Source organism: Falco naumanni, chromosome Z (genome assembly GCF_017639655.2).
Source record: "Falco naumanni isolate bFalNau1 chromosome Z, bFalNau1.pat, whole genome shotgun sequence".
Taxonomy (NCBI): domain Eukaryota; kingdom Metazoa; phylum Chordata; class Aves; order Falconiformes; family Falconidae; genus Falco; species Falco naumanni.
Window position 1 is genome coordinate 31,215,025 of NC_054080.1, and position 21,286 is coordinate 31,236,310.

Below are 21,286 nucleotides of genomic sequence, written 5' to 3' on the forward strand. Positions count from 1 at the left end.
AAGGAAAATGTATATACACGCTAAATACAACCTGGCCTACTTACTTGATAACCTGCCACCTACCACAACTGTCAGCCCCAGTGTGTTATTCCCCATATCTTTCCTTCTCCACTCTTTCCACTGCCTCAGCTCCTCTTACAGAGTCAGGCAAGGGATAAATAATGTGTAACATCCACCCAAGACACATTGGCAAGTGTAATTATGGAAGAGATCACATTCTCATAATTCAGCAATAGGAGGCTTTTCAAGTTGTTGCATCAAAAGGCAACAGATGGCAGGCATCTCTTATCAGAAATAAAACATGATCAGGAAAAAAAAAGAATACATGATACGAGAATTTTTTAAAGGTACTTTTTGTTTTCTTTCAGTTAGAGTATTAACTTAAAAAACTACCTTAAGTGCAGTAACCATGATCTAACTTGAGCTTAGAGATTTCAACACAGATTTAATTGTATAACAATGTATTATCTCAAAATCAATACTCAGAAGTCATTGGAACTATACGCTGACCATTGGCAAGGGCACTCACCCTAGAGAAAGAACTGTTAATTATAAAAATCATGCATTCATCTAACTAGTCAAAAATGTACAAAACACAAGATCAATAAAATTCTCCGAGTACTTTGAGTGGCTAAAAATATTCTCCTATTCTTTTACTGAAGTGTATTACAGTATTGGGGGGGGAGGTGTTGTTTATATGGTGGTTTGGCTTTTTTCCTTCAAATAAAGTAGCTGTCTCAAAAGCAGCATACTACAGCCAGGGTTCCTAAATTGTATTGGTCTTGTGTACTAATAACATGAAACTAGCCTGTAAACCTCAAAGAAAAAAAAATTGATTAAACTTTGCTGGGTTTCTTGAATGGACATTTAAAATGGCAGTGAACATACTACCACAAAAATACAGGGCCATTTAGTATTGTGAATTTCTATCATTTAAGACAGCACAGAGTTAATAAACTTCTACATCAGTTGCTAGAACACACCTTAGCTAGACAGTCAAATTTCAGACACTGAATCTCCATTAGCACTGGACTCCAACCACCAGGATCAGAACTTCCAACTTTAGAACCAGTAGTGAAGTTCTTCATCTGTGGAGGAGAGGTGTCTTCAGCAAAAGATCTGCAATGAGTACCAGTGCCTGTGGAGACCTGCAGACTGAGAGCATATGAGGTGGCCCTACTGCAACAGCACGCAAATTTTAAGTTCTGTTGTGCCTGCAGCGCCACCTGCTAAGGCAAACAGGATCCTCTCCTTTTCAACCCCAGCCTTCCCAATCACTCACTCCTTTTAACCAAGTATTGTAGTGGGCAGGGTAGGAGTCAGCAGCAGAAACGCAGAGGGAAGGGAAAGGGCAAGACAGGTTCTGGGAACATCAAAACTCTTTTAAACTTGGTGTCTTGCACTGGTTTTGGTTGCTCTGCTTGTACTTAACATCACTGAAATTAAAGGTGTAGCACTTAACTACTATGCCAGTTACTACGATAACATTAATCCTATTTAAACAAAGTTAGGATGAAATTTTATTACTGAGAATGTTATGCTGTCCTTTTACACATCGCAACAGACTATCCCCTCAGAATAAAATTTTTTAAAAAAGTTATTAGATAGAAAGAATCACAGGACAAGTAAATATCTCTCGTAACATTTGCACTCATCTGTTAATCAGGAGGCGGAGTTTTTAAAACTTGACTGTCATGGACAAACCTCTATAGGATTGTATTTAAGCTCAGCCCATACCTTACCCTCCACTGAAACCATTTTCATGCAGTTCGCTTTCACTGATTTTGAGAGCTGTTGAGCTATGCAAACAGCGAGTAACTGCAAGCATTCAATGTATCTATCAATACTCTGACATTGTGTTATCGTGATGTAAGCCATTTCCATTTAATTCTCATAGAGCTTAGGCAGCTGTGGCATAAGCAGAGAAGAACTAAGATGGAAAATGAGGAAATACATTGCCTCAAAGCAGATGTTCCATTTAATATTAGATAACCTAAAGAAATCTGTCCCATTTGTAATATAATCCAATCAGAAAAGGTGATTTAATGATCTCAAAGCTCTAAAACATGAACACAATTCTTTTTAATTTTTATTTTGAGGGATCTTTTTTAATCAAATGTACGTACTACTGTATTTGTATTTTATTGTATACCTGTATGTGCACAAAGTTCTCTCACATAGACTAGTTTATAGATTACATCATTAGTAAACTTTCTAGCAAGAAAAAAATTCTTCTGCATTTTGAAGCAGAATATATTTTTCCTTATCTGCCATCTAGCTGCCTTGATTAGTAGAACTTTAGAATGCTGTCACTAAATTGCTCAAAGCAGGACTTTAAGTAGCATTAAACCAGCATCTTCCATACAGGTAGTGCTCTCAAGGCTTAGGGATGCTTTGGGAATGACTCATAAATCTGTGGACAGTCTTCTGCTGGACTTAAAAATTTACATATTCACAGGAAGGTTAAAAGAGAACTTGAGAATGCTCAGGGGAAGAAGATGCACTGTACAGTGCAAACTGGCAGCAGCAAGACATTAGCTTAGCTCCACAGCCTGTGAAACCACATCCTTCAAAACACTTAAGCAAGGTGCACTCCAGACACCTCTTCCAATTAAAACATGCTTAGTTATACAGACCACGAGTTCTTCATGGTAGGGTCTTGACAGTCCTAAGAACAGACTAACAAATACTGGGATGCAGGAAAATATCCATGCAACAAAAGTTAAAATTTTCTGCAAAATAGCCTGCATAAAAACAATATCTGACTGGCCAGATTTGATCCTACTACACAATTTTCTATTTCTGACAAAAATCACTAGTTTAATTACATTCAGATTACTCTTTCCATTTTGCCGTTTCCTTTGTTTAGTGCTGAGGGTACAAGATAATTTCCAATTAACATGCATTACAAGCACTGATAAAACTGGGAAGATGATCTAAAGTGTCAAAGTTCTTAAAAGTCTTTAAAAATACTATAAAAACACAGCATTATATCAGGAGTGACTTTCATTTCATTAATGACTACTACTACAACCTTCTCTGAATAGAATCGGGTTCCTTATCAGAAATTAAAATCACTGCTAGAGGCAGGAGCCTTTTGAAGGAAAGACTACTCTTAACCTGAGTACTAGCCCAGCTTAAGTCTTGACAAAATGTTATAGACATACTTGTCATACACTGGAAGAGTATGTTTCACCATGCTCCTTACTGAGAAATGAGAGACAGAAACTACAAGTCATTAAAAGGCACTATGTTTTAATTCAGTACACATCGATCAGAAAAAGATGAAGGGATCCTTGACTTCCACTGATCAAGTCAGTCAAGAATAGCCTTGAATCTCATGAAGAGCAAAGTCCTTTACAATCAAATCTTCTGTGAGATTCTATTGTCTGAACCCACATCACTTTTTTGAATAATATCCGTGCACTTCAGAGAAAGTAATCTAGGACTTAACTACTGCTGAAACAGATTGTAATCTTGATTACTATGTCCTTGCAGATGGCTGAGCAACTCAAAATACCATGTGACTTTCAGTTGTTATTTGAACTGATGGGTGTACATTTCCACTTACTGCTCTATGACTCCATGGAAATTAACAACAGCTTGAAAAGTTCACCATGGAGAAGCAAGAAGCCTTATGCACCTATGTCATCAGCTCCGAAAAAACTTGTGTTTTTGGTGATTTTTCCCTTCCTCCTTCCCCTTATATAGGTATGTTTTAACTTCCATTGTTGAAAAGTCCTAATCCTACAATGAAAACATCTAATTGCATAAAATGTTACATGTGATTCTACAACCCCAGAAACCAACCGCTTATTAACAAAGACACAGAAAAGGTGTATCCCTAGCAAGTCACTGTATACTAGCCTGAATACTAAGATTTTTGTACCTTTTATCTGAACTTGTTACAGATCTCTATCAGAAACAACAAATTTTCCCACTCTCATGCAAATACTGCCTATTTTTGAAAAAGAGAGGATAAAGAATATTCATGTAGGAACAAAAGACAATTCATTATGGTATTTAGTAAAAGGCCTTTAAAAATTAAGGTTTTCAGTCACTTGACTCCATTTACTGGTCCAGACACACTGGCAGCCCAATAAAACAGTAGCTGTCAAAATGGATATCTGTAGTGAGAGGCCAGAAGCTATCTGCAGGCAAGAAGTAGGAAGGTGCCTGCAGTAGTGGGCTGGAAATTAGGACCATGTGTGGCAATCAGTTATCTGAGGGGAATGTGCTTGAGCTTGTAGGTCAACCCTGGGAGGACAAGGAGTGTGAATAAACACAACAATTAACATGATGAGTCATGCTGACAGAGCATAGGGGAGTGGGGGACGGATGGCGCCAAGGAGAGGTAACCACCAATCAGGGATTGCCTAGTATGCAAGGCTTAGCTTCAAGAACCAATCTGTTTAAAGCGCGCAGCTTCTGAAAGTGTATATAAACTTGTGCTTCTGTACAATAAATTGACATTTGCTTGCATCAAGCTGCGTCCCGTCTCTTCATTCGCAGCAAATTGGTGACCCCAACGTGATGGGTTTATGAACCGCCAGGCTGAGCGGCAGGCTGCGAGTCCCACAGAACGTTGAATGAGCTGCTGAAAGGAAGCAGGAATTGAAAAAAAGTCCCTCTGGAATTGAGAGGTGAGCTGTGTGAAACTTGGGAATCAAGTGTCTTCCCCTATGGGAGATGTACATGCACTCATGAAGGGTCTTCTGGTCAGATCCAGGACTCCGTGCCTCAGTCTCCTCAAATGGTGACCCCTATGGTGGTGTTCTGAAGCCTTGGAAGAATAAGGATGGAACTGGTCGATATAAACTTGTGCTTCTGTACAATAAATTGACATTTGCTTGCATCAAGCTGCGTCCCGTCTCTCCATCGCAGCAGGTGCTACAATTAACTGAACGTATATTCCACCAACAATCACTTTTCTTTTTAACATCCCCACATAGCATAAACCCAGATTACAACACTTGATGGTTAATTAATACAAACAAAACAAAGATTTGAAAGAACCTGAAAAATTACATATCCATGACTCTGGTTAAAATAATTCAGTCATCAAAGCCTTCAGCTTCACTCATATGTCCAATAATTGCCTCTGTGCTGTTATGACAGCAGATGAGCAAATGTTGCTAAAATTGACCCATACCTTGCAAATGCTTAGTAGGTATTCTGTATTCTTCCTGGATTCAAATATACACACACCAACCTACATAGAGTTAGCTACCCATGAAACATACAACTCAAATGAAAAGGAGCCTTGCAAAATATTTCTTCTTTTGTTCTTGAAACCCCAGGAGGACTTTAAGATACACTCTGCTCACACTTCCATTGTATTTAACTTCAGCTCTTTCAGATATAAATTGAAGCAACAACGTAACTTAGTCTCCTTTGAACAATTGCTGCTGCAGCCTTCTTACCCCAGACAAAATCTAGCCTTTCAATTGGCTGCAAATACGAAAAGAAACCTGATGGTTAGCATTGTTTATTTAATATCAAACTATATAGCAGGATTTTAATCAATAGAGCAAAAAAGCTTTTCCAGTCCTCCATATTTTGCAGTATTTGGAAGTATCCGGAAGTTGTGCAACTTCAGTTTTGAAAACAGTTTCATTCTTTTTTTATTTTTTTTCTTTCTCAAAACAAATACAATTTTTAAAGTAAAAACACTGGGGAGGAGACACGGGAATGCAATACAGAATCAGGACCATCTGAGCTAGAACTTGCAGGTGTTAAAATAGAGCAAAAGCACCAGAGGTTTGTATATGTTACTTCCAAAGACTGCAAAATTACCAAAGACTGGTAAATGCACTCTCAAAAGCTTCCTTTTTCTTAACAAATAAACATGTACATCATGTCAATAGTACATCAACCCATTAACAGCTGGAATAAAGCTATAGCTGGCAATCACTGCCAGAAGCGAAAATATTCATAACCCCTGAAGTTTTCCCAGTAGCGTGTAATTCTTTGTCAATATACTTGCAAAGGGCTGGAAAAAAAACCAACAATGCTACCTCATTTCACTAGTGTGGCATGTTTTTCAAGTATCCAAGCAACCTCCCCTTACTGTCTTCAAGAACATTTTACTTCGTTCAATATAAAGGAGCTTGCACAGCTAGACATTGTGAATTTTAAGAGAAACAAGTTAGCTTTGAGTCTTCACTAGTATAAATCCAAATGATTATAAAAATGAAAACTATATGGGCTTTAAGCCCTGCATCAAATTTAGATACCACTGATAATTTTACAGCAGACAGTATTCTTCAAGTACTTGATGTTTAGAAGATGCAAAGTACAGTTAGTATAAATAGCAGAAAGCTCTGGTTTCATAATGCAAGGCATACAACAACTTTCTTTTAACTAGGTGTTAATGCAAGTGAAACAGAATGTTTTCACAGGGACAATTTCCAAAGTTTTATAGGACAGACCTGTTGCAACTACTCATCATCACTTGAAGAACTCAAGTACAATAGGAAAGGAGAGAGGGAGATATTCAGATCACCTGCACTGACACCATTTATGACAAAGACTGAGCAACAGCAAATAGAATGGCACAGCAGAGCTAGTTTTCTTGACAAGTTGTTGTGGTTCAATCCCAATACCATGTAGCTGTTTGCTCACTCTCACCCCACCCCAGTGGGATGTGGAGGAGAATCTGAAAGCAGGTAAAACCCACGGGTTGAGATAAGAACAGTTTAATTGAAAATAAACTATAATGATAACAAAGAAAAGGAGAAAGAGAGAGAGGAATAAACCTGAAGAAAAACAAGTGATGCACAGTACAATTGCTTACCACCTGCTGATCAATGCTCAGCCAGTCCCCGAGCAGCGATCCAGCCGGCCCCCCGTTTATATGCTAAGCATGATGTTCTATGGTATGGAATATCCCTTTGGCTAGCTTGGGTCAGCTGTCCTGGCTGTGTCCCCTCCCAGCTTCTTGTGCACCTGCTCACTGGCAAAGCATGAGAGACAGAAAAGTCCTTGACTTAGGGTAAGCACTACGTAACACCTAAAACATCAGTGTATTATCTACATTACTCTCCTGCTAAATCCAAACCACAGCACTGAACCAGCTGAAACTAGGACACAAGTACTCATTAGTTTTTGGATTTCCAACATTGCCCGGTTCAGTGTAATGTGAAGAATCTGAGGGTGCCAAAACAAGTTGTGAAGTCTAGCATACCCGCATCTTAAGCTCCACTAGCTTAACCAAGGACACAGACAACAGCCTTTGAAAATCTAGTTCTGGCCTCCTGTGTTTGTATTCTGCAGTTCTTGCTCTACTATGCACATCTGCCTCTTCCCTTGAACAAATACACCAGTCTGAGCACACACTCAGCCAGTTCAAAGAGTTGATTCAGTCCAACACTAAGCTAAGATGTAATTACTCAAATTACATTTGCTCAAAAGCTCCAAAGTACAGAAAACTTCATCAGGTGACAAAAACCTCCATCAGTACACTGTTAATCCTCATTGATAATACTACACTGTACAAGTCAAGCCAACCAAATCAAATTCAACACCATTTTACTTGCAAAAGGCTTGAGTATTTGTAATAAGCAGGAACCCAACAGTCCTAGACACAGTAAACATCTGACTTTTCTGTTATGAGGACTTGCAATTCTCTTCACTAAATACTTCGATCTTAGTCAAGTAAACTACTAAAATGTAATAGTCCTAGGCTGAACAGACTAAAGCTGTAAGTTTCATGCTTTCAGTGAAACATGAGTTGTCATTTCCACTTCTTTGCCGAGTAGAATCTTTTGCATAAACGAAATATCGGGAGCCTAAGTATTTTTAAAACAAAATTAATCACCAGTTCAGTATGCTGATGACTAGAGAGTAATACCTGATGTAGCCAATTTATCTTCTCAGGTGCCTTCAGGGAGAAATCTACAGTACTTTATATATTAATTTCAGTTTCAATGCCTTACAAGACAAACATACTGTGAAAACCTACTTTGACCACAACAGTAGCATGAAACTTTTCAAATCCTGCCATGAAGCTGTCAGCCCAAATCATGTTACCTAACTTTAAGCCAAGCTACCCTGGTGCTTGTTTGCTATCTTCCTCCCTCCCCTTCCACCAGTGACAGACATACTAAAATACCAGGAGAAAATCATCACTTATTAGAGGATGCACTTACCATGAAGCCGCATCAACTCCTGCTCTAGCAGACCCTCCTTTAGTGTCAGCCTTGTAGGCCCTGAGCAGCACACATATTTCTTGTAAGTCTTCTATTCAAGTATCATCCATTACACATGACAAACTTCCCTTGAAAGAGAGTGGACAGCCAGCCACAATGCTGAAAGCACAAAGGGCATTTCAGCTGATCTGCAACAGAGCAGCTGAACTATCAAGACACTGTGAGGCCCTCTATTCCACAGCTGTGCAGAAAACGCAGAAGGCTATTTGCCCTCTGCAGAATCAAGGCCAATGCATAAGCACTTATCAACTCTAAAAAGGCATGGAAAATCCAGCAACCTGGACAAAGGAAGTGTGCTCAGCAGAACTCTCCTTTTCTCCTGCTGTACCTGCATAAACTGCACTCAAACCCACTGAGAAATAGGCTTCTATATAAACAGCAGTTAAAATGAAGACTGCCGTAAGAGTGGCAAAAGCATGTATACTTGTAGTAGAAGAATGAATACTTGAGAGGAATCAGGAAAGAAATGGCAACATTCAACAGGTAATAGAAAGGAAAATTAAAAACTGCAAATCATGCCCAACCTGGCAGCCTTCTGTGATGGAAAGACTGGCTGGGTAGATGAGGGTAGAGCAGTGTGCATTGTCTACCTTAATCTCAGCAACTCTTTTGAGACTGTCTCTCATAACATCTTCACAGGTGAGCTCAAGAAGTGGTTAGGCGAGTGGACTGAGAACTGGCTGTATGGCAGAGCTCAGAGGGTTGTGATCAGTGGTGCAGAGTCTCGCTGGAGGCCTGTAGATGGTGGTGTTACCAGGGGCCAGTACTGGGTCCAGCCCTGTCCAACTTACTCATCAATGACCTGGATGAAGGGACAGAGCGTACCCTCATTAAGTTTGCTGATGATACAAAGCTGGGAGGAGTGGCTGACACACCAGAAAGCTGCGCTGCTATTCAGCAAGACCTGGACAGGCCAGAGAGTTGGGCAGAGAGGGACCTCATGAAGTTTAGCAAAGGCGGGTGTAAGGTCCTGCACCTGGGGAGGAACAACCCCACACACCAGCACAGGCTGGGGGCTGACCTACTGGAAGGCAGCTCTGCGGGGAAGGATGTGGGAGTGCTGGTGGACAGCACGTTGCCCATGGGCCAAGAGTGGACCACACATGCAGTGTGCTCTGGTGGCCAAGAAGGCCAACAGCATCCTGGCTTGTATCCAAAAAAGCGTGGCCAGCAGGACAAGGGAAGTGATTGTCCCCCTGCACTCAGCACTGGTGAGGCTGCATCTCGAATAGCATGCTCAGTTTTGGGCCCCTCACTTCAAGAGGGATGTAGACGTGCTGGAGCGTGTCCAGAGAAGGGCAACGAAGTTGGTGAAGGGTCTGGAGCACAAGTCTTCTGCGGAGTGGCTGAGGGAACTGGGGTTCTTTAGTTTGGAGAAAAGGAGACTCAGGGGGAACTTACTGCTCTCTATAACTATCTGAAAGGGTAGGCAGGTTGTAGGCAGGTGGGGGTTGGTCTCTTCTCCCAGATAACAAGTGACAAGACAAGAGGAAATGGCCTATCAGGAAAAATTTCTCCATCAAAAGAGTGGTCAGTCTTTGGAACAGGCTGCGCAGGGAGGTGGTGGAATCGCTATCGCCCAAGGTGTTTCAAAATTGTGTAGAAGTGATGCTTAGGGACATGGTGTAGTGATAGAGCTGGCAGTCCTGGGTTAACAGTTGATGATCTTAAAGGTCTTTTCCAACCTAACTGATTCTATGATTCTTTTCAGTAGTGCCAAGCGACAGGACAAGGGGCAAAGGGCACAAACTGCAACACAGGAAGTTCCATCTGAATATGAAGAAAAACATCTTTACTCTGAGGGTGACAAGAGCACTGGAACAGGCTGCTCAAACAGGTGGTGGAGGCTCCTTTTTTGAAGGCATTCAAAACCTGCCTGGATGCAATTCTATGCAACTTGCTCTAGAAGAATCTGCTTTAGTAGGGGGTTGGACTAGATCATCTCCAGAGGTCCCTTCCAACCCTGACCATCCTGTGAAATAGTATTTTGAGCAAAGGAGGAAGAAAAGGAAGTTACTCTCTTGGAAGAAAGAAACACTGAAATGTAATCTATCTTACTGTGGGAGGGTTTTAATTCTTTCCCATTTATAAACAAAATGGACTACAAATATAGGGGAAAAGCCTGTACTCATGCAGTAAGCACAGAAAACATTCCTCCAACATGGTAATTCTAGCTTTTTCAGCTCTTGGCTTATTTCGACATGCTGACCATACCATCTTCACCATACTAAAACATAACAAGAGCATAAAGAGCAGCACTGAACTACTAACGCAAACATCTTAACAAGTTTTTACCTTTTCAGCAAATGCAGTAACTTTATCCATCAGAAGCAGCAGACACTGCAAAGTTTTCAAAGTACCTTTTACCAAAACACAGAAGACATAACTACATTTCATCAGCCACGTTTCTTGTAGGTCATATGTTCTGAACTTGCCTTAAGGTGTTTGTATTTGGTATCAGTCATATTGCATAAGGGAAAGATTCCACCTCATGCTTTTGGCAGGCTTAATGAATTGATTACAGTAACATGAGCCTAGTATCTCTGAAATTTCCTTAAACTGCTACGTGTGCTCATGTAAAACAAATACTGTATTTTCAAGTCGGCATGCAGAAGCCAGCATTCTCAAGTACCTGTTTGGCTACAAGTACATAGTTTTAATGGTTTTGTTTGGGTTTTGGGGTGGTTGTTTGTTTTGGGTTTTGGGTTGGTTTTTTTGGTTTGTTTTGTTTTTTGTTTTTTTTGGGGGGGGGGGCAGGGATTGTCTTTTAAGAACTGAAATAGCCATCCTTTTCCAACCCAACCACATCACAAATGACTGAAGAATGCTCCAACTTTCCAGTTCAAAAATGTTCAAAACATTCTCAACAGAGTAACAGTTTTTGAAAGCTTACACTTTTAAAAAGAATTATAAAGGCCTCACATTCCATTTATTTTCATTTCTTCATCATCGTTAGATCTAGTTTCTGCATGCATCTAGGAAGGGGGTGAAAAAGTTAAACATCTAGCAATATGAAACCATGTATTATCTTCCACTAAGAAACAGCACTTCACAGAAAAGGTATCTGCAGTTAATCAAACCATGTTGTTGTGTTTTGGGTTCGGGTTGGTTTGTTTGACTTTTTGATGTTTCACTGGCCATGCTGCAGCAAGGAAAGATTTCAAAATCTCCACTGTTAAGACATTTTTTCACTGCTGCAGCAGGTGCTGAATAAGCTGTGGTAAGGGACACTGGTAATTGTTTACTTTCTCTGAGATTTGGTTAAGCTGTTGGTGTTTGGCAATTTTCAGAAAGTTTGCATGGCTTATCATTAAAGTGTGTATCTTAGTGAACATAAAAAGGGAAATACAGATCATAATTTTGGGAGATCTTACTAATGTATGCCATAAGAACAGCACTCCAGAATTGTGGCTGACAGCAAGTTGGTGGATCTAGCTCTCATTTCACCTGCCTTTCTTCCTGAAGTTTCCCCTTGCTCTTCTGCTACGCTGAGTCTGTACTGGAATAAAGTCGCCTTCATTAGCGGTTTGTGCTAATATTCTATACTGTTAAAATAAGCACCTGATATGCAAGGAATTTTTGAAATCTATAAGCTAAAACTTGTATCAATCTTTTATTCATTCTATATGAAAAAGTATCCATCATTGAAAATATCACTGAACTTACAGAATTATCAGAGATTTGATAATTAGCATTCAAAGAGATGGCCATTACCAACAAAACTCTTCAACCACACATTGACACAAACCATTAAAAACCTGTAGGAAGAAAATATTATCTGAAAACATTTAGCCTAAATAGGGTCTGATAGTCCATGCAAGGAATAAACCAGTAAATAAATAAACACTACCTTTGTGATTTATCATAATAATTGCATTCCAGCTATACCTTAAGTCTCCACCCAAGAATTTTTAAAAGAAAAATCAATTTCATAGAACTTTATTGCTTCCCACAACAAATTTCAACACTAGATGGATGTGTGACACATACAGCAAAAAGGGAAGAAACAGTACTTCAGTGCACGATGTTAAATATTGCAGCCTGCTAGCAGTATCTATAGGCTTAAATTTGGTTCCTCTGCAATTCACCAAGAATTGCTTTTGGAGATTGAACTATGCCATAAGGGACAATCAAAATAACTTACAAGCATGAATAAAAAAGTAGTAATTGTTTAAATAGATGACATCTTCACTGACACTCTCTCCCTCCATTCTTTAGAACACAACTTAATAAAATACCTCACAAGAAATAACGTATTGTTGAAAGTTTGGCTGACAAGGACTGAAAGGACGCTGCCTCACAGCGATCTCCACACAGCAAATCCTGAGCATCTGGAAGACTTTTTGTGTCAGGATGTACCATGTGTAGATTTCTTCATACACTATGAACAGTTGAAAAAGTAATTTTAAGGAAAAAAAAAGTTCATTCCCTTGGTTTTGAATTAAAGCTGGGAGAAGAGAGAGCTGGTTGTTTGGTTTTTTTCCATTTGCATGCTAAAATTGTCAATGTCTGCAGATGGTATAATGGATGACTAACTTGAAAAAAGGTTACTTATCATGGGAAGCAGTAAGTGTCTAAGGAATATAGCAGAGAAGTTAAAGCAGCTCATTTTTCCCTTGTCTTCACTCTTCCAGTGAATACATCATACAGTAATATCAGGGCTAATAATGGAGGCTACAGAAGAGGAATCTTTCACTTCTGTCTTTCCACATTCTAAAGATAAAACAAAACTCCACGACACGTTCCAATCATCTCCAGAAATCCAGTTCAGTCTTGACTCATGCTTGTGATTGAGGAATAAATGCCCTGCAGTGGCTTTGGAAACCTACCTCAAGTTCCACTTAGGCAAGTCATTTGACCCATTTGGTGGAGCGACTGAGGGAGCAACTGAGACATGGGGACAGAACATACTTTCTCTTCCCAAAGAGAAGTAGCAAAAATACTTCATTTCAAGACCATTAAACCATTTACATACTTGCTCACAAAATGAGTTATATAGTTAGACCTACACTTCTCTATGTCCTCTTGCAGTGTTACAGTAAAAAAGAAAAAAGAATAAAATAACTTTTTGTCAATAACAATAAGAACAATAATAAAAAAAAGCAAGGCATTATCCTCTCTTTGTAACACTTGGTCCAAATTCAAGCCATTTTTTAGTCATAAAATCACAATCACACAACCCATGAGCTATTATCATCTGGGCACAATAACCTTACATTATCTAAATAACTACTATAGATTAGAGCAAACATATTCCTGATAAACAACTTCTGGTGACAGCATCTAGGTTTATGCCTAAAAAAGTTGCATTAAAAGCGACTACAACTAATACAGTACTTTCTACACCTACATATTTCAATGACATTAATAAAATGAAACCTTCAAGTGCCAACATTCACTTAATACCACGTGGATCAATATACAGACTGCTTCTGATAACATCTGACAAATCTTGAAGAAGGTGAACTGAAGAAAATTAGCTCCACTAGCTACCCAGAGCCTTTTTATCTGCCCAGGTGCCATTAAGCTACTTCAGATATAAGCCTAGTTTTCTTGTGGATAATGGCCGTAGTAAGAAGTACAAATGAAGCATTTTTTTTTAATATACACACAAGTCTTTTCTGAAATTATTACATAATGACCTGAGCTTGGGCGGGATTTCTATGTATTCTAGCCAGGCAAGAAATGGAAGTACAGGATTAGAAAACAAGATTAATAAATTGGTAGGCAAATAAACTGCTTATTCTGATGCCACCAAGCATAATGCTACTATTAACAAGGATAAATGTTATTAAAAAGCACCTTTCAATTAAACTACTCCTGCTCAATAATAGTTAGATTGAAACTTTTGGTAAATTGAGGTATTACCTCAGTATTTGAAATAGACTAGATTTTAGATTTCACTGCAGAAATAGACATAGACTGGAATTTAAAAATACAGATTCAAGGTAAGTTAGTGCCAATTTACTTGCAGAAGGAAAATGCATATATGGATTTTCCAGGGGGGGAAAAAAAAAAAAAAAAACAAACAAAAATACTGGGCACCTTGCTATAATTTGTCTGGTAATAGCACGAGTATAGACCAGAGAATTTTTTTTTTTTACCAAGATTTTAACCTGTGAAATAATCATCATTTTATGACAACGCAATACAAAACCCATGATCTTAAAGCATAAACTGATTTCAGATGCAAGGCTACTTTGCAATCAGTCTTAGGAAACTGCTATAGCAAAAGGCAGCTTAGTTACTTCTTCATTCAACAAATGAAATCAAACCATGTAACTGTTCATAAAAAACGTAAATGTTTGTTTCTAAACCTGATGGATTTCACTCAGAGAATGTGATTTTTTACTATACCAACAGAGAAGAACTTTTCCACAAGCGCTGACTTTTGCACAGGGCAAGAACAACTTGTACTTGTGGATAAGAAATTCTAAGTGAGCATTTAACAAGTGGTGGTGTTATGCTTACTTTTCCCTGAAAAAGATTCAGTACAGCTTGGAAAACAGACAGGAAACAACCAACTAGTATAAGAAAGTCTATGGGAATCGCTTGCTGTAGCACTGCAACTGAGGGGCTTCACAAATATAAACAGAACCAACCAGGCAAACACTGTACACTGGTTTGGGGTCCACACCTAGAAATGAGTAATTCACAGGTGGAAAGAAAAGCATTTCAAGTATTAACAGGACTGATTTGATTACAGTGTCTTAGCACTCTCTTACAGTGCGGAAACAGTATCAGAAGTATCTTTAACTGATACAGGTTTAACAGAAGTTACAAGTTCGAAATATAAATTATTTGATTTAGAAACGGGGGCATATGTATCTTCAGCAGTGTGTATGCTTAAGTCCTTAAACAAGCACATAAAAAATTCTCTTACCTCTTGCCTATTTTGAATCCTCAAATCAGACTGGAGTCCTTGTGTTTAGAACATACTTTATATTTTAGGAAAAAAAACAATGAAACAAAACCCAGTTATTATCACAACAGAACAGTATGAAATACAATCATCTGAAACACAGTTGTTACGAAAAGATCCCAGTCCATTTTGACCTCAGTCCCAAAACACAACTTTAACTTTCAAATATCTGTATGTCCAAATAATTTTTGGGAAAAGTTACTCTAAAGGAACAAGGCACACCACTATGTTAAAAAAAAACAAAACAAAACACTCCCATCCCTCAAATAAATTCTACTGATTGCCACTGCCTGGTACAACAATAAATTTGTTATAATAAATATTTTGTCTAGTTAAAGTTAAACTACATTTGGCAATCTTTTAACTAAGTAACCAAGTGACCTGGCTTTTGTTACGGCAATCTGTGTACTAAAACTAAACATTCAGATACAAGAAGTGTCAGAGATAATTATTTATACAAAAAGAATATAAAAGTTAGCTATCTGTATTGTACCTTTCAGCTTGTCCTTTCAGGTGAAAAATTTGAAAAAGCTGTACAGCACCACACATTACCTGGAAAATCAGCCAACGCTGCACTGGCAATGCTTACATATTTTCATTAATAAATGAGATCTTTGGTTACAAACATGTTAATGTTTGCATGAACGCTGCAAGAGAAGACAGCAGGGATGACCTGTTCTGGCATAATATCAGGCATAATTCACGCAAGATTTGCATTATATCCAGTAACATCACAATGATTATTATATAATCAACTAGATAGTGTTATACACTGACTGTCTGGTTATGCAGAGTGTGAAAAGAAAATTCTTAACTAAAAATGAAAAACTTGGCAAGACAGCCATTTGTAAGTCAACAAGTAACATGATAATCATTTTGGCAATCTGAAAAAATAACTTCCCTCTCTTAATTAAGCAAACACTGCACAGCACATTCTCACCCATACCTATCATACACAGAATGCTTCTGACCTTAAATGAAAATGAATTTACGCTGTTCACAAGGCATAGATATCCTCAGTTCCCAACAACTAGTATAGCCTCAGTTTCAAACAAGAAGGATCCTTATTGCCACCAAAACATAAGCCGTTTTAATGTAGACAAAGTTCTATGCTATCAGACACAAGGTTAGAATATGAAATAGCTATCTGTTAACGTCAACATAAATATATGTCAGTAGGGATAATAAGCCTCCTTCTTGCCATTTTGCAGAGAGATGGAAAATAATGGTAGAGCTAGGTTAAATAAGTTCTACTTGCAGCAAATCTGCAAAAAAGCCTGGTTTTCTTCATAGTTGCGTATTTCCTCCTTACAGTCTTACCCTGCATTGTAGTAATGCCAACACACCTCGATTATCTCCAGTTTTCCCCTCAACCCCTTCAACAATTTCCCCCACTGGCTCTGTCAACTTAAAATTGTGATCTGAAAAAGAGGCAGTCGTAACTGTGAGAGCAGTCATCTTTTGGCACAAAGAACAAGTAACTTGAGCTCACCATACTCAGTCATTCCCCCTACTTTCGAATGATCTGTACTACCCCCTACTTCTAAATAATACATGCTGCGTTTGACAAAGAAATAAAAAGACCCTTACGTCCTTACGCATAGTGTGATGGGGGAGGGGGAGAGAAAAAAAAAGTGAAAATAGTATTAATGATCAACGTACTGCTGGTTTATTCCTTCCTAAAATGCTAGCTCTGCAACATGGCTGCAAGACTTCAGGTCCTTGCAGCAAACTTCAATCAAACTTTCAATAGCAAGTAAGGCTTTCAATCTCACTAGTTCTCACCACACTGAGTATTTCATTTTCATAGTCTGCTGATTTAAATATAGATGCACTTATTCAGTAAAATTAACTTGAAAAAAACCTAAGTCAGATAAGAGCAGCAAGGGTTTTTTTGGCTCCTTAGAGCAATTATAGAAAAACATAAAAAATATCTTTATAGTATGTCTTCAGTTAGCAACAAAGCTGTGTTACATATCACAATAGCAAAGATTGCTTTTAATACAGAATAACCCCTTTTGCTTTTCAGTTTTAGTGCATTTATGACTTCCACTTACTAGCTAAACTTACAGTCTAATACAGCAAGCTTGCATTTTAAAAAGGGAGGTGCAAAGAATACAAAAATGTGAGTTTACCTCAAGACAGAGCTTCAAAATAAATCTTGTATAAGATCAAAATACACGGACAGCTTGTGCCTGGCTTTTAACCTACTCTAATCAAACTGCCCTAGGAAGGTTTTCTCTACCTTTCCTTTAAACATGACAGCATACCTAACCTAGCAAATCAGAGTAGTTTCAACCATTGTTAAACATCTTTAGTAGCAATAATGAAAAGAGAAGAGAGTTTCAATTACTAAACTCTCAGGAATGCCAACAGTCTTAAAACCACTGCACCTGCAAATACCATTGTCAATACAAGCCTCCATTTAGTAATGCTTACTTCCACATGTGTACCAATTGGACAATAATTCCAAAACAACAACAAGAGAGAGAATGTTATAACATACAAGATCTCATCAGACTTTCTTGTAAGCTGGTATCACCTCTTAAGACAGTAGCTGAAAAGTGAAACTCTATCAACATACATGTTTTTAAAACATCATGCCCACATTCTCTTTGTTGGTTGCATCTAGCTTAGAACTTCAAAGGAAATGCTTCTACTTCTTCTTACAGTGTTTCCCAGAGAGTATTTCAGTCCTGGGAGAACATTACTAAAGCTAAAAAGGCCACCTAGATTAAACAGTCACATGGGAAAAAGGAAACAGAAGCTACTAAAGCAGACATAAAATGGTTCTTGCTAAGAAAGCTTACCTGTATCACAAACACAAAGCTTAGAGACGACGTCCTCTAAATCAGGTAGGTAGTCAGGACAAGTAAGGGTAGGTTGGGCAGCTGCAGCAACTAGAAACTACACTTTAAAGTCTCTTAGTAGCAGAAGTATTTCATAGCATTGTAATTAATTTCTGCCATTCTCGGCATTAGTATTAGGCTAGCATAGTTGCAAACTCTTGTAAGTCGACTTCAATACAACATTTACAAGTGTTCAGTCTTGATTTTATATGGTGACAGCAGAGTAAGAAGATCAAGCTGGCTAGATCAGCCCACATAAAGAAACCAAATAGATTTTTCTCAAAAAGTGATTTACAGAATGCTTTAAAATTTATTTCCCAGCTTTCTGTGGCAGAACCCTATGCATCTCTTTAGAAAACCACCTAACCCTTTTGTAGTGCATCCTACATGATCTCACCAAGTACCTTCAGTTCTGCACAAGTTCTGTATTCTTTTAAAGGCATTATAAAATATCTACAAGTACAACTTAAACTGAAATTGAAATAGGGAAACTACTGCAAGTGTACAAGGTTTCTGTGTCACCAACCAAGAATTTTTACAAATTGCGGAGCATCTTTATGAGACGCATTATAAATATCACAGTTCGGATTCTCACCTGACCTGCCATTATAAGAACAAACATAAAATTCACAAGTATCCTACCGAACAATAATCAACAATAGATTTTTAAAAGCACACTACCTAGTACTAAAAAGACTCATAACAATATATTTAGCATATGCCTAGTTGTTTGTGCTAAATAAAGGAAAGCAGTTTACAATGGAAGATAGATAGATGGGATGCTTCTTGAACATAAGGTTAATCTCAACTTTTTTCTTTCGAATTCAAACTTTTTTCATCCACAAACTTAGCTCTTCTGTGAAACTCTGGAAGACAATTATATAGGATTCTTTTGAAAAATACCAAAGTATTCCAGAAGAACGTTCCAGAACATGCACAGATAATAAAACAGAGTATCTTGAACTGGTTTCTCAGAGGCACACATTTCATACAGAAATCAGGAAACAGCTAAACTGATTTGACACAAAGCATGCATAGGCCGACAGTTTTACAACTAGTAAAAAAAAAAAAACCAACCAACCAAAAAAAACTCAAATGTGAAGTAACAGAGGAACATCTAAGTACTTAATAATCAAACCTCCTGTGAGTCTTACTAACTTTAGGACATGCTCAACTTTCCACACGGGACACTCCGAAGAATACCCGCCAGCTGCAGTCTAAAACAGACCTACTGAAGAGACCAAATCTGACAGCATCACAACTCACTGAGGCTCTGAGGTTGAGAAAACAGTCAGAATTTTGTGGTATTAAATACGTGTGTGTGTCCTTAGACCTCAGAACAACTCACACCACAATCATTCTGTATTTCACGTACAAGTCCTACTTAATTTCCTCTTTCTCACAAGACTTGAAATCCCATATGCCACTACACAGACAGCACCGAAGCCAGGTCCCTGCATAGCTAGGGTCGCACAGGCATGGGACATGTCTCCTCCATTCCCCTGCTTTCGGGAAACGGTACCTCCACCGCTACCAGCCGCCATCCCACCCCTCAGACCGACCCCTTCTCCCAAAGGCGTGGGGTTCCTGAGCCCCGCAAACCCAGCCCTGAAGGGGGGCGCGCACTCAGGGACAACTCGGGACAGCGCCATCCCCGCGGCCCCCGCAGGCTGCAGCACCGCCCTGGGGGCGGCCGAGCTGCCCCTCCCCCCCGCCCCCCGCCACGAGCGGCTCCGCGGGCGGCGGGAAGGGGCTGCCCGCGCGCCTTGCCCCCACAGGCCACGGGCCCCCGTCCCCGAGGCGGGCAGGAGCTGTCCAGTCGGGCTGGGAGACACCGGCGGACCTTTCCCCGGCCCACGCCAGACTCCCTGATCCGGGAGGGGCGTCAGGGGACGGAAGCCCCACGCAGACCCCGGCCTCCCCTACTAACGGGCACCCCCCGCACCCGAGCACACACAGCGCTCGCTGCGGCACGGAAAGTTCAGGCGCAGCCGCGCCCGCCCCAGCCCCCGACACCGTGAGGCAGGAGGCCCGCTCCGCCGCAGACCGCTACCCCTGAGGCAGAGGCGACCCTCGCCCCGCACCCCCCGCACGCCCTTGCCGGAGGCCCCCCGCGGCTCCCACGGCACAGACCTCGGGCTGGGGGGGTGGGGGGGCAGCCCCGCCCCCAAAGCCCTCGCCCGGCCCCACACGGCCCGCGGCCCCACAGCCGACCCCCACACCACCCCACGGCCCCGCACTGACCTGGCGGGGGAGGGGCGGCGCCGTGTCCGTTGGCAGGGGAGGGGCGCGGTCGCCTCTCGGGGCCGGTGGGGGGTTTTGCTCCCCGCCACCGCCGCTGATCGCCTGCTCGCCGGCCCGTCCTTCCCCGGGCGCCGCCACGGACAGCGAGCGGAGGACGCGAGGGAGGTAACGCGAGACAGGGGGAAACACCGGCCCCTTTTCCTCTCCCCCGCCAAAAAAATTAAAAAATAAAAAAAAAAGGGGGGGGGGGGAGGGGGGGGGATAAAATTTAAAAGGCTCGGCCCGGAGTTTAAAACAAAGAGGCGGAAATAGCCGAGCGCGGCCCGAGCGGAGCCGAGCGGGGGCGCCACGCTCAGGGCGCATGCGCGCGGGGCGCTCACCCGGGCACGGCTCCGGCCGCCCCCTCCCCCGCCCCCCCCCCCCCCCCTCCCCCGGAGAGAACGGGGCTGGCCCGCGTGCGCGTGCCGGGGAGGGTCGGCGGCCGCGGGGCTGCGGGTGGCACCGGCCGCCCGGCGGGGGGCCTGGCCCGGGGAGGGGCTCGAGGGTCCGGCCCGGGAGAGCGGCCGACCCCGTGAGCGCGGGGCGGGTGGCGGAGGTGGCTCCCGTTGGGGCGGGGTACGGCCTGCCTGTCCTGCGTCTCAGGGCTCTCCCCAAAAGCCCGTAGGTGGCCTTCCAACTCGTGGATGCCGAAAGTTGGGATAGGAGCTGGGAGCGCTGGTGGCCGGGTAACACGGTTTGGTGACAAACTGCAGGTGACTCAGAACACCCCAGCTGACGAAATTAGATTTTGGCTTTCTCAAAGTTGAGTAGTGTGAGGTCTCAGGTCAAGGAGCACGCATAAAGCTTGGGAAGGCCATGCCAAGTTCAACTTCACATCGAGTGGCAGAATGCCAAGAGAAGTACTCTATAAATTGACCTGTCCCAACTCTTAAGACACCAGTGCAAGCTTTGTGTTCCCAATTACAAGTACTTTTTTGAGTATAATGCTTTAAAGTGCCTGCTTTTCCCTCTTTCTTTCCTCCCAGCAAACAAAGAGTGAGCCCCAAGGCAATCTTCCGTCT

General features: G+C 41.1%; 1 protein-coding gene across 8 annotated transcripts in view; it reads right to left on the minus strand.

Moving 5' to 3' along the window:
- PCGF3 (polycomb group ring finger 3) overlaps window positions 1–20,565 on the minus strand; it is a 62,004-nt gene extending 41,439 nt beyond the window's left edge. For 2 of the 8 annotated variants that reach the window (XM_040579703.1, XM_040579698.1), the window contains exons 1-2: window positions 20,226–20,326; window positions 15,094–15,148 (exon numbers count right to left, since the gene is read on the minus strand). The gene's annotated coding sequence lies outside the window, so the exon portion shown is untranslated. Of the gene's footprint in view, window positions 1–6,796; window positions 6,927–15,093; window positions 19,674–20,225 lie in introns of those variants that run through there. The other 6 variants (XM_040579704.1, XM_040579700.1, XM_040579705.1 and 3 more) reach the window with 5 other exon arrangements.
- Between the last annotated feature and the right edge of the window lie 721 nt (window positions 20,566–21,286).